This window comes from Pteronotus mesoamericanus, unplaced genomic scaffold, assembly GCF_021234165.1.
Source record: "Pteronotus mesoamericanus isolate MK-2021 breed Mesoamerican mustached bat unplaced genomic scaffold, CSHL_Meso_final contig_100, whole genome shotgun sequence".
NCBI classification, from domain to species: Eukaryota; Metazoa; Chordata; class Mammalia; order Chiroptera; family Mormoopidae; genus Pteronotus; species Pteronotus mesoamericanus.
In genome coordinates, this window is record NW_026554999.1 from 3,596,620 (window position 1) to 3,609,482 (window position 12,863).

The 12,863-nt window shown below is 36.9% G+C and overlaps 1 pseudogene; it reads right to left on the reverse strand.

Moving 5' to 3' along the window:
- Positions 1-552: 552 nt before the first annotated feature.
- Positions 553-1,455, reverse strand: LOC129076849 (calponin-2-like; annotated as a pseudogene).
- Positions 1,456-12,863: the final 11,408 nt, after the last annotated feature.

The following is a 12,863-nucleotide window of genomic DNA, read 5'->3' on the forward strand; positions in this document are numbered from 1 at the left end:
CTGGCTTTGCCTCAACCACTCAGAACTCCTATCGTGTCTTGGCCTTGGTTTCCTCACTGGGCCCCTGGGAGGGTCCTCTAGAAATCCAGTCCCTCATGATGCCTAAAATATTGGGACTGTGGCCTGGCCCTCTCCCAGGAGACTTCCCTTTCCAACACTGCTCCCTCTGACCATCCACCCCCAAAATAAATTACTTTTGTTTTGTTAAAAGTGCCTGAAAGTGTTGTGGGTACAGAAACCACAAACTGATCAGCAGAGAAAAGGGAAGAAGGGCAGAAGCAACCAGAAGCCATTTGGGGCCAGTTTCCCTCCCGGCACAGGTTTCTTCTCCTGCCACCCCCCACAGGTTGGTCCAAAGCCTGCTGGGAAATTTTCTACCTAGATGTGCCCTGGCAGGGGACCCCCCTACCACCACCACACAAGCATCTGGATCTCGCCTTCACAGACCTTCAGGTGGAAGCACTTAAACACAGAAAAACAAGATGAAGACACAGAAAAACCTAAAATCCCAGGTGGGGTGATGATATGGGGAGACACCCCACAAAGGGGGCCTCAGTAGCCTGCCTCTTCTTGGTAGTAGGGGTGTTACTCTGGGGCCTTCCCTGGGCTTGGGTAGTCACCTGCTAACTCTGGAGCCCTGTCGGCCACTGGGCCTTGTGGGCAGTACTTGGGGTCATATAGCTGCCGACCCAAGCCAAAGACCTGGCCACTATGGTTGGCACCCTATGGGTAGCCCATCTGCAGAGACATGTATGAATTGTCACACTCATTGGTCCCCAACTTGGTGTCAAAGATGTCTGCCGGGTCCCAGGAGCCATCATACCCACCTGGCTGACACACTTGTTGGTACCCATTTGGAGGCTGGTAGGATATAGTTCTTGGGATCATACCGATGTCTTCTAGTGCCATATGCCATCATGCCTGATTGGCTGGCACACTTGTTGGTGCCCATCTGGAGCCCAATGATGCTCTGGCCCACCTTCATGGTAGCATCATCAAAATTCCACTCCTGCTTTTCTGAGTACTTGATGACAATGTCCACACCACTCTGCAGCCTCTTCATCATGGCCTTCCCTGCCAGAGCCAGAAGAGATACTTGCACCTCTGTCATGTTGCCACTCTCAAGTCATTGGCCTCAAACAGGGCCACGGAGTTCATGCAATAGCTGGCCATGGCCTTTATGAAGTTGGAGAGGTTTTCTAGCTGATGCTAGTTTTGCATAGAATGGTTGATCTTAGAGACCAAGCTGGGCTGCAGCTTATTCATCAGTGTGCACAGGGTAATCCCTTCCTTCAGACCCTTCTGAAAGTCAGAACTGATAGACAGGCCTATGAGTCCCTCAATCCAGCTGTGGAGCTCTGTCTCCTTCTGAGGGTCATATTTGGATAGGAGCCAGTTCTTGACCTTGGCCAAAAGCCCATATGCGGGCCCCTTGTTGAACTGTGTGGAGCTCATTTCGGCAGCAGCGAGAACGAGACCTCAAAGTTAATTTATAATCTCTTTTGTAGAGACACAATAATCAGTGGGTACTCTTTTTATCTTTCCTTTGCATGAATTCTTTAGTAAATTTTGAATTTCCAATTATGTCAAATAGAAGAACTCTACTACAGTTCCTGTATCCTCCCACTGTATGAAGAGATCATTTTGTTTTATTTTGTTTGCTTTTTGGTAATTGGATATAATATGAGAGAGAGGAGTCCTCTCTATCCTGATTGTATTTATGTCTCATCTCCAGAGAGTACCAAATCAATAACATCAGGGTTAGAGCCTCTCCATGGCAAATGTTTTTTGGTGTTCAGGGGCCTTGAGATTAAATGAATTTGAATTAACCACTTAATACGTTGATAAGGTTGGGTATTCCATTGAACCCACAGTCTTTGTCATTTTGTTTCACAGTTATCCCAGAGAATGCTTTCAGTGCCTTGAGAATGAAGTGCCATGGGAGGTTTTCCCCTATAATCTTGAGAATCAAGAAGTTTTTTGCAACAAAAGTGTGGGAAGTGGCAGCAGAGGCATTTTAAGGCATTTAAGATTTCCAGTGAGCTCTCTGAATTATGGAATGTAAATCTCACCATGCAACATAATGACTACTCTTCCTCACACAAGCAACCAACTATTGAGCCCATATATTGTACAGGGGTCAACACTGGGTCAAAACACACAGCCAATGTAAATTATTCTACTGAGCCTAGAGTCAGCCATGACTCATGCTGAAAATGAGGCTCATGGATAGGTCCAGGTCAAAATCCATGCCCTAAGGCCATTCTAAGGAGAGGCTCAAATCATACTTCTGTCCCTAAATGCTTATTATCAAAACTTTCAACTTCATTTGTTAAATCAGTAACATTTCAATAGGACTCAGCAAATGCATCACAGCACAACTCAAAATGCAACAAAGTGCAAGCTTACAAGCACACAGCAACACAGCTCTTAGTACATGTTCACCAGCCATCAGCAGAGGCTATTTGATGTACGGTTACACAGAGTCCTCTCATGGGTAACCATGGATGGAGGAAATAAAAGAAATCATTACAGACCATTCACACCCTGCCAGAGAAAAGGGGTGGCAATTCCCCCTAGTGGAAAATGCCCCTGATCCCCTTTCTTGAAGTGGCTTTTATTGAAAACAATATGTGCAGGGGTATATAGCATGCATGCAAAGCTTATCAATCAATGTCAAAAGGCTATGATTGAAGGAAGACAGAGATTTGCCTCAGGTCAGGGTCTGGTAGACAGGATGGTGCCCATTGGGCCCTGAAACCTGGGAAACTGATCACATTCTATCCTGGACCCCAAACATCAGTACTTATTAACTCGAGGGCATTCTTAGCAAAGTAAATTTCATGGTATTTAATTCATTCCTTTTCCAGGCCTAATTGTCCCCAAGAACCACCTGATCCAATTTAGGGCTGTTCCTGCCTCTACTATTGTTTCACTGACCTGGTCAGGTGGCAGACAGAGCAGCCAAGAGATAAGAAGACTTCTGTCATATAGAATGAGGACTCCGGCCATGACAAAGCCAAGGGGTGAGGGTCTTTTGCCTCTTCTCTGTGTCCCCCAAGTCCTTCCCTAATTGGCCCCCATACGACTGTGCCTATCTTAGGTTTCCCCTGCTATCGAGGGGTCTTACCCATCATTGACTAACCAGCCATCCTCCAGGGCCAAGCAAGGTGATGTGAGGGAGGCAGGGGGACAGGTTATGTCTCCTCAGTGGCCTACTTTCCCAAGGCCTCCTTGCTCAGCTCCAACCTTGGGGCCCTCTCGCCTGTCGGCAAGGCTACAGTCCCTGAAACCAGGTATGACAGTTCCCAACAGCTATTCGGAAGCCAAAAGCAAGAATAGAAAGACCGCTGTTCTCACAATGCCAATTGTTTTGTAGTTACCCTGCAAACGGTATGATAACCACCCCACCCACACACACACACACACAAAGAAACCTAAAATTGGTTCAGATATGGAGAGGCTGATGATGCCACATGTGTAACAAAAGACTATGAAAAGATTTACTGCTCAATAAAGAGGTATTCTGGAGAGAGCAAGGCAGGAACCAAAGCCAGTACAAAATGAGTTAAGTGAAGGAAAGCACAGGTGGCCTTGGTTTTTACTGTGGTTAGGGGGTGGAACTTGGGCAGGTTTCTAGGACACAGTCAGGGTTGGCATGGCTACAACTTCTCCAGTGCCAGGGAAGAGTATGCGCAGGGCTTCTTATCAGCTTGTTAGGATTGAGACAGTGGGAAAAGGAAGGAACAGGGCCTGAAATCTGTCAGCAAAGATAAAAAATGGAGTCAGAGTCTTTACTACACTGTTTACTTTTCTTTTTGTTCCATGACTGTTAGATTTTGGTATTAGTGTTATACAAAGTGAGTAAAGATGATTTTGAAAACTATTTACATTTTTCTGTTCTAAAGCATAATTTCATGAGTATGTGGATTATGCATTTCCTAAAGATTTGATAGAACTTACACAAAGTACCTTATAGGTCATTTTTAAAGCTAATTCTCTGACAATGTAATTTGTCCTATGATTATTGATATCCTTGACTTTTATTTCCACTTTAGGTCAAGTTTTATTATGTTATATATTCCTGATTATTCTATTTAGGTCATTTATATTTTTGAAAAACAATGTAAATTTTCCTTTATACTACTATCCTATTTTCTAAGCTCTATGTGAGCGGGGTGGGGGCAGTGGAGGTACCTCAAGTTCAGAATGTTGAGTTAATCATAATCTTCATATCATAATGTATTACAATTATTGGTCCATTTCTCTATTTTATCTATTTACTTATTTAATCCATTGAATTCTTTCATTTCCTTCTTATTCCTCTCTTCTTCATAGGGAAATATTCTAATATGTTTGGTATATGTCCCTTATATGCATATATTTTTATGAGTCTCATTTTGTGCATGTATTTTAACTTACTGTAAATAAATAGCACCTTTCTACAGATACTATTATGAGTATCAGTCTTTTAACTGACACGCAACATTTTATTAGTTTCAGGTATATGAGAGGGGGCCCCCAAATGGAATTTATTTATAAAAATTGTGTATTTATTCTTACATGTTTAAACTTCAATCACCTTCAAAGTATTCTCCATTTGACACAATGCACATATCGAGACATTTTTTTCTACTACTCAAAACAGTTTTTGAACTCATCAATTTTGATGCCTTTTAGTACTCCTGCTGTTTTTATTTCACCTCTTCCACATCAGCAAAATGTTTCACTTTGAGGACTTTTTTCATCCAGGGAAACAAAAATAAAGTTGTTCAGGGCAAGATCAGGTGAATAGGGGGGTATAGCCCAGGAATCATGCCATTTTTTGTCAAAAGCTGCTAAACACTCAGCACAGTGTGGGCAGGTGCACCAGTAAATCACCCACCATAAAATGGGCAAATATGTTGAAAAAATCTTCAAATAAATTCACTAAAGTTGAAGGCAGCCTCTCACAAAAATGCCAGCTGGTACACTGATAGAGATGGTTTCCTAGAACACTCACCTTATAGGGGAAGCCTGTACTATAAGGGGTTCACCCTCCAGAAGGTAATTCAGGGTTTTTATGGGTCCCCCTTCATACAACATAATGATTCAATATTTGTATATATTGTGGAATAATCACGTCTAGTTAAGATCCATCACATAGTATTCAGAATATTTCTTTCTAACTCAGCACTATATTTTTAAAGATATGTTTATATTTCTGAACATATATCCATTGCTTTTGAGTGCTGCATAATAATCTGTAATATACACCTATATTATGCTACTTATCCATAAGTTGCATAAGAAGTTCGACAGGTACCTGGCCTCCAACTCCTCATTATCACAAATAAGACTGTAATAAAAATTCTATTACATGCTTCCTCATGGGCCTGTGTCATAATGCCCCTTTGGTTTGTAACTAGGAAAGAGGCTGCTGGAGTCTAAGGAACTATTCACTTGACTAAGTATCCTCCAAAGTTTTTCTAGAATGGCTATGCCAATCTACTCTCTCACTAATTATTAAAATGAGACTATATTACTCTTTAGTTGGAAGAAATGTTTTTAGTTTTCAAAAACAACTAACATAGATAATGTCTTCAAACTAATGATAGTAAAATACCAATAAGAAGGATGCACCTTATTCAATCATTCATTTATTGCATACTTAATAAGTACTTATTATGTGTAAGGTAATTTGTGCTGAGCTTATGGAGGCATCCAGAAACAATTTCTGTTATAAAGGGGCTTATATTAAGTGGAGGATACAGCTGTGAAACTTATTATGACAGCTATTAACGTATATGTTTGTAGAACATATGGGAGTTCTGACATTAAAAAGAGTGATATCATTTCTTTAAGTAATCACAGAGGAAGCCATGCTTGAGCTAGGTAGTGAAAGATGTGGAGGTAATTTCCATGCACAAGGATTGGTACATGGCAGAGGATGAAATTACCAGGTACATTCAGGATCTGCAGGGGGTTAAATGAAAGTAGACTATAGTAGGATAAAGAAATGAGTGATGGGATTGGAACAGTAGGAAAAAATGGATAACGAATAGATAGCCTTGTAGCTGCTAAAGAATTTGAACATAAGCAAATTTATGCTGTAGAAAGATCTCTCTGATATTACCAGGAAGTACAGATTAAGACACCAAAGGACATGAATCATGTAAAGAGTTATGTCTGTAAGACTAGAGGTCGGGAGAGAGTCTGGAATAGAAAAAGGAATTTGGAAGTCATTTCTATGTATGGCAGTTGTAGTCAAGATTTTGAATGAAATTGTACATTATATAAAATGAAAGCAAATTATAAAGTCATATGGAAAAGATAAAATGTAGTAAAAATAATCCTGCAAAGGCAAGGAAACTCTGAAAAGTAGTTAAAATTATCATCTTTTAGCTTTTATTTCTACCTTAGACTCTGTTCAATCAATCCTCATAAATTCAATCTACTAGATTCTTGTATTTGTTCATACATAGCTTGTTAAGTGTCTTTAAGTCTCATTCAAATGTTTTACTACACTAATTGACTGTTGTTTCTTGAAGAAGTTTACAGTAATTCAATTAACTCAAAGTCATCTAATTTAAGACCTTAACTCAATCTGAAAAACTGTTTCATCTTTGCCATATTCTCTTTCCTAAAAGCAAATCACAAGTTCTGTCTACACTCAAGGAAAGAGCAGGTTTTGACTCACTTGGGACTCACCGTAGGATAATATCACACACACCTTTTTTAAATGAGTATATATTGAGTGCCCATTTTGTTTTAGGTGATCAAGAAACAAAGTCCTTGATCTCACATAGTATATGTTCAATTATGGGAGACAGATAAGAGAAAAACATTTTTAATCAAGATGTAATAAGTGTTATGAGGAAAGTAAGGCAAGACAAGGTGTGGAAAGTTGGATCTCATATTCCAATGAAAGATGCTGTGATTGAATTCAGACCTAAATGAAGACTTACTTTATCCAGTCATAATTACATTTAAAGTATAATGAAGTTGTATGACTGTTCCTTTTATTACTGCCCCTAGTTAGTAGCTATCACTCTAAACCAAGAAAAACTCCATTGAAAGCAGGCGTTCTACTCCAAAGACAAAGGACTGAGAAATAAAAACTTATCCCAGTTTCAAGAACTCTGCTTAACTAGGCTAAACGCCCATGTCTACTTTGGGGTAGAGATTAGTCCTCAAATATAGATTATTTGCTTCTTTTTGGAAATGGTGGTAGAAAGGGACTTAATCAAAAATGTGTTGACATTCAAGAGAAGGACTTCTACCCATAGAAAATAAGGTTTAAGCAGTTTCTTGATACTCCTCTTGTTTTGAGAGCACATGGGAACAGAGATGAGTTTTTAAAGTAAAAACAGGAAAAAAATTCAACAGAAAAAGTATGAAAATTAGTATAATAATAGTCATTGCTAATCTTTCAATATTTAGCAATATTATTATGGAACTATAAGACCAAGGTTGTAAATAATGTCAGTCTTTATTGAAATAGTGAATACCAATCAAAATAAGCTAAGGTCCCCTACCTTTAGAAGTCATTTAAATATGTGCATGTTTTAAAATACTGCCTTGATCCAACTGAGTGATAAACATTTCATAGACCTTAGAGAATAATTCATAAAGTCCTGAAACTTTAAATTTGTAACCTTATTTTTGGTTCAACCCACTTTATTGAAATGAATGAAAATAAGTAAAAAACACATTGCTGAGGAATAACAGACCTCAGGATAAATTTTAAAAATATTTTTTAACTTTCATCTGCAATAATTAAGCATAAAAATATTTCATAAAGTTTATGAGCAGAATTATACAACCTAGTAATGAAATGCAAATATCTCTGTTCATTAAGACTCTACTGTTTCATCAATTTTGCACACATAGTTCAATGGGGACTAATATATTGCAATGTGAAAAAAAAGTGTATTAAGTATCAGTATGAAGCAGCTAGGTGTATCCAATTATACCCATATAATGTAATTTCACAAAGTGATTTGATTTTTATTTCTTACTTCACAGCCTTAATTTTACTGGATTTGATGGAGTTTGGCATATTTTCAAAGTGAATTACAAGTTATGAAAACATTTAGGTAAATACCCAGAGTCCTTAAAATTAGGAGTCTGATATTGATGACATTGTGTGTATATATGTAACATAACCTTCTAAGATTATATAAAGAAATGTCACTGAATTTTTAAGGTTTTGTGTGTAAATACTGTTTGTTCATTTGATTAAATGCTTTTGTAAATTTAAACTAGCTTAGAGACTTGGCCTTAATATTAGAATTTTTTGTTTGATAAATTTGTTACGTCAGTTTTCTTTCTGAACTTCATTATATAAATTCCATAAAGTATACTACAAGGAAAAATTGCAATATCAAAACAGATCTTCAAAGAAGAGGAATTTTCCCTATCCCACAATAATACAATGATGTTATTGTTCACAGGAAATTGTAATTTGATGTGTTGATCAAACACATTCATAGTCATAGTTGTATGGATCCCACCCAATTACTCAATGAGGTTCTTTGGGTAATATTTTGGAATTGCATCTTATTCTTTGAAAATCATATGTAATTAGCTTTTACCAACTTATTCCTAAAGTTTTACAAATTTTCCTCTTCCCTTTAACCCCTAAATCCACTCTCCCACACACACATAGACAAATTTAGAAAAATGACTTCACCACGAGGCATAAATCTGATTCTTCTAAGATTTTATCTGAATTAATTTGCCTTTCTTTCTGATTATGTTGTCCATTTGTTTTTTTTAGAAGTACACATCTTTCTGATCTGCCTTATTTTGTCCCACATATTCTCCATCTCTTATTAATATCTTCATTCTTTTACACTGTTTTATCTGTCCTTTTTCTCAAACATATACAAAATGCTCGATTCAAAACAACAAGAAATAAAGCTCTCACTTTATTTTATTATTCCTCTTAATACATCTTATTTATCTCTTTCATTACAACCACTGTTTTCAAGTGTTTTAATAAACTACTCCATTTCCTTACCCCTTTCTTTCCACTTAAAACCCAGGAATCTAATTTTCAACCATCCCATCCCATTGAAGCAACATATGAAGGTAATCTCTGATCTCCTAGTTAAATTTGACCTCATTTCTTTAGCTTCATCTTAACTTGCTTCTTTTTTTGGCACTGCTGATCAGCCCCTCTTCTACCCTCTTGCTTTCTGTGATATTTCATTCTTCTGATTCTTGTCCCACTTCTCTGATCATGATTTCTTTGTTCTCTGGCTGATTTTGCCTCCTCTTTTAAGCCCATTAATGTTTATTGAAGTATAACATCAATCAACAAAATTATAAGAGCATAATTGTGCAGCTACATACACTTTTACAAAGTACACACTTCAGTGTAACTAGCATCCAGATCAAGAAAGACAATATTGACACCATCATGGAGGCCAATAACTATCCATCCCAAGCCACCCTAATAGTTAGTCCTTTAAACTTCCATTCTTTTTCTTCAACAAGTAACCTTTAGAAATTCTTTATATTGATGAATCCCACATTGATATTTCAAGGACTAATGTATTGTTTAAAATCTTTGGCTCCTTTCTCTTTTAATCTCCCTTATTCAAGTAGATAGTAGAATATAATATTTTTTTCAACACCTCAAATTGTTTTCCTTTTTTCATTTTTATATCACCACTATGGTTTAGACCAGGAGTTAATAAACTGTGCAGGCCACATACAGCATCCCTCTGTCTGCTTTTATAAATAAAGTTCTATTGGAATTTATAGGAACTTGACCATGCTCATCCATTAACATATATTGAGTAGTTGCCACAGAAAGGATATGGCCTAAAAAGTCTTAAAGTATTGTGTTGGCCAAAATGTTCATTTGTTTTTTTCTATAAGATGGCTTTAGGAGCACTTAGTTGTCTTTAACTTTATTCAAAACAATTTTGTTAGATTGTATTATGACAGCTGTCATATCAGCATGCATTTAAAAAAATTTATCAAAATTGGTAAAATTTTGGGTAGCCATTTTAATATTGAAGATGAAAGAAAATAAGTAACATTTTTGGCATATTATGCTTTATTATTTTAAGAAAGGTAAAAATGCAATTGAAATTCAAGAAGGAATTGTGCATTGTATGGAGAAGATGCTGTAACTGATCGAATGTGTCTTGCTGGACAATGTTCTATGGTTGGATAGACCTGTTGAAGTTGATGGTGATCAAATTGAGACATTAATTGAGAACAATCAACACTACTATGCAAGAGATAGCCAACATATTAAAAAATACCCAAACTGATAAAGTTACTGACAAGAATGAAAAATGTTTTTTATTTTATAGAAAAAAACCACAGACTTTTTGGTAACCCAATATTTTCTCTCTTAAACTTTACAGAAAAAGTTTACCTATCCCTGGTTTAGACCTTTGCTATTTTATATACCAGATTGCTGTAAAAACTTCCAACTGGGTCATGTTAATTTTAGCTCCTCTCTCCTGCAATTTTTTGAAAGCTGCCTTTTAAGCTTACCCAAACACATTTCATTTTCATCATAAATTTCCTTGCTCAGTATCAGATCAAGTTCCTTTCCCTGACCTCTACTACAAATCAAAACCTCTACTACAACAAAAAGTAACAAGCACAGGCATTAAAGAAGGGAGTAGTGGTATGCAACTTTCAAGCCTCACACCACTTCTTCCTTTCCCCATACTTCGAGTATTTCATTCTTTTCCCTGTACTTTAATCACCTTCACATATACCTTACTCATAGTTGTATATTGTTGTAATTAAGGTGCACTTGTCTTCATTCCCTGAATGCATTTTCCTTTTCTATTGCATCCATCTCTTCAAAGCTTACACACCCTTCATAGTTGGCTCATATTTTATCTCCTCCTCAGACAATTCCAAAGCCTGAAATCTTTCTCTGTTCCATCCTATGACATTTTAGGCAGTATATAGAACTTACCCCTTGATTATCTATTGTGTTAAGTTGTGTCTTTATTGACTTAAAGCTCCCCAGAAGGAGATCACATTTCTTCTGCTTTCTAGAACCCACTGGGCAAGTAGTGAAAACTTAATAAGTACTGATAGCTTTGATTTCTAGGCATCATGAGTAAATTATTATGAGCAATCAGAATTCTTGTTCAGAAAATGATCATACACTCTGTGACCACAGTAGACTCAGGAAACTGCATTTTTAGCTCTGACTCCAAAGCCTTAGCATGGATTAGAATCTAGAAATTATGTTGATTGAGGACAACTGCTGAGAAAGACTATTCTACAGAAAGATGTAGTTCAAAAACTCTCACTCTCATACCTTCAATTACCTCCAGTATATCATTTTAGGTACACTAACTTAGAAATGGTAATTTTCACATTCAGAAACTCTTCACCATTGACAGAATATTTATTTTCTTCCTTTTTTAAATATATTTTATTGATTATGCTATTACATTTGTCTCATGTTTTTCTCCCTTTTATCCTCCTCTGCACCCCACCCCTCCCATGAGTATCCCTCCCCGCCTTAGTTCATGTCCATGGGTCATACATATAAGTTCTTTGGCTTCTCCATTTCCTATACTATTCTTAACCTCCTCTGGATATTTATTTTCTTAATACTTACTCACTAGGTCTCAAAAATCACATTCAGAGTATTCTTAATCATTCTATTATTTTTGATCTCCAACTCTTAAGAAAAAACAAGGCACCATTGCAAAAAACCACAAAAGTAATTTAGAACAATTTAAACTCAAATGAAACATAAAATCTCAAGGCAATATATATACACACATTTGTAAACTTGGAGATAGTTATCAAAAAAAAAAAGGAGAAAAAAGACTACGTAAATTAAAAGACTAAAAATACCCAAGGATGAAAACTGCCATATGTACTTTCTTCCCCGAAAGGGTCACTGTGGACAATTTACAAGTTTCTTTATCTCAATTTCAAGAAAAGATCTCATTTGCAATGAGTCTAAATAAAGTTCTTGGAACTCTGAATTGAATGGTCACTCTACAGGAAAAAACAAATCTGGTATGTCATCCTAAGAGTAATGCAGTTAAGGCAGAAGGAATAGCAGACTGGAAGGACATATCAGGCTAGGCTATTTGCCTACAATGGTGCTACCCAACAAATACTTTGAAAGGTTCTTGTGACCTAAAGATATTGGCCACAATCCAGTGACATTATCAACTGTAAATTTAAATAATAATAATAATACAAGCCCAGCATCCATATGAGAGATCTTTCTAGTCTGTGCTTCCTATAGCCATAATAACACACATTAAAAAAGTCATTAACATATCTTAAATTAAAAATAACATTTATTTTCCAAAGTATTGTTTCTTCTTTCCTGCCATCTCATATGTGATTTTGGAATTTTCTGGGATAGAAAACCATAATAAAGACAAAGCTGTCAAGTCTTTAGAGTAGAGCGATTAGGATGAAGCAAAAGTTTATGGAGATTTAAATGGCCTCTGGGACAGACTAGTTTGCTGTGATTTCTTTTTGTTGATGATAAAGTATTGCAATTTGCATTTTGCTACATAATTACTTCAGATGCTCTGCCTAATCTCTTTCTTGCACTCCCAAGACTCAAGAGTGACCCTTTTCAAGGGCTTCCAGGATGGGGTGGGGGGTGGAGGTGGAAGGAATGGAAATGACCCCACGGTGACACCCCAGAGTGAATTTCACGTGGGTTCTACTTCAACAGACTTCTTGTCACTTAGCAGCACTATGAATTTTAATATGATTCTTATTGTAACTCAGTGGCTTACTTTTAATCTTCAATCTTTAGAAGGTATTGATCATATACATCAGGTCATAGAGATGCCCTTGCAGCGGGAATCAAGACTCTTGTAGAGTAGCATAGTTTCTTTCTGCTTAAATCATTA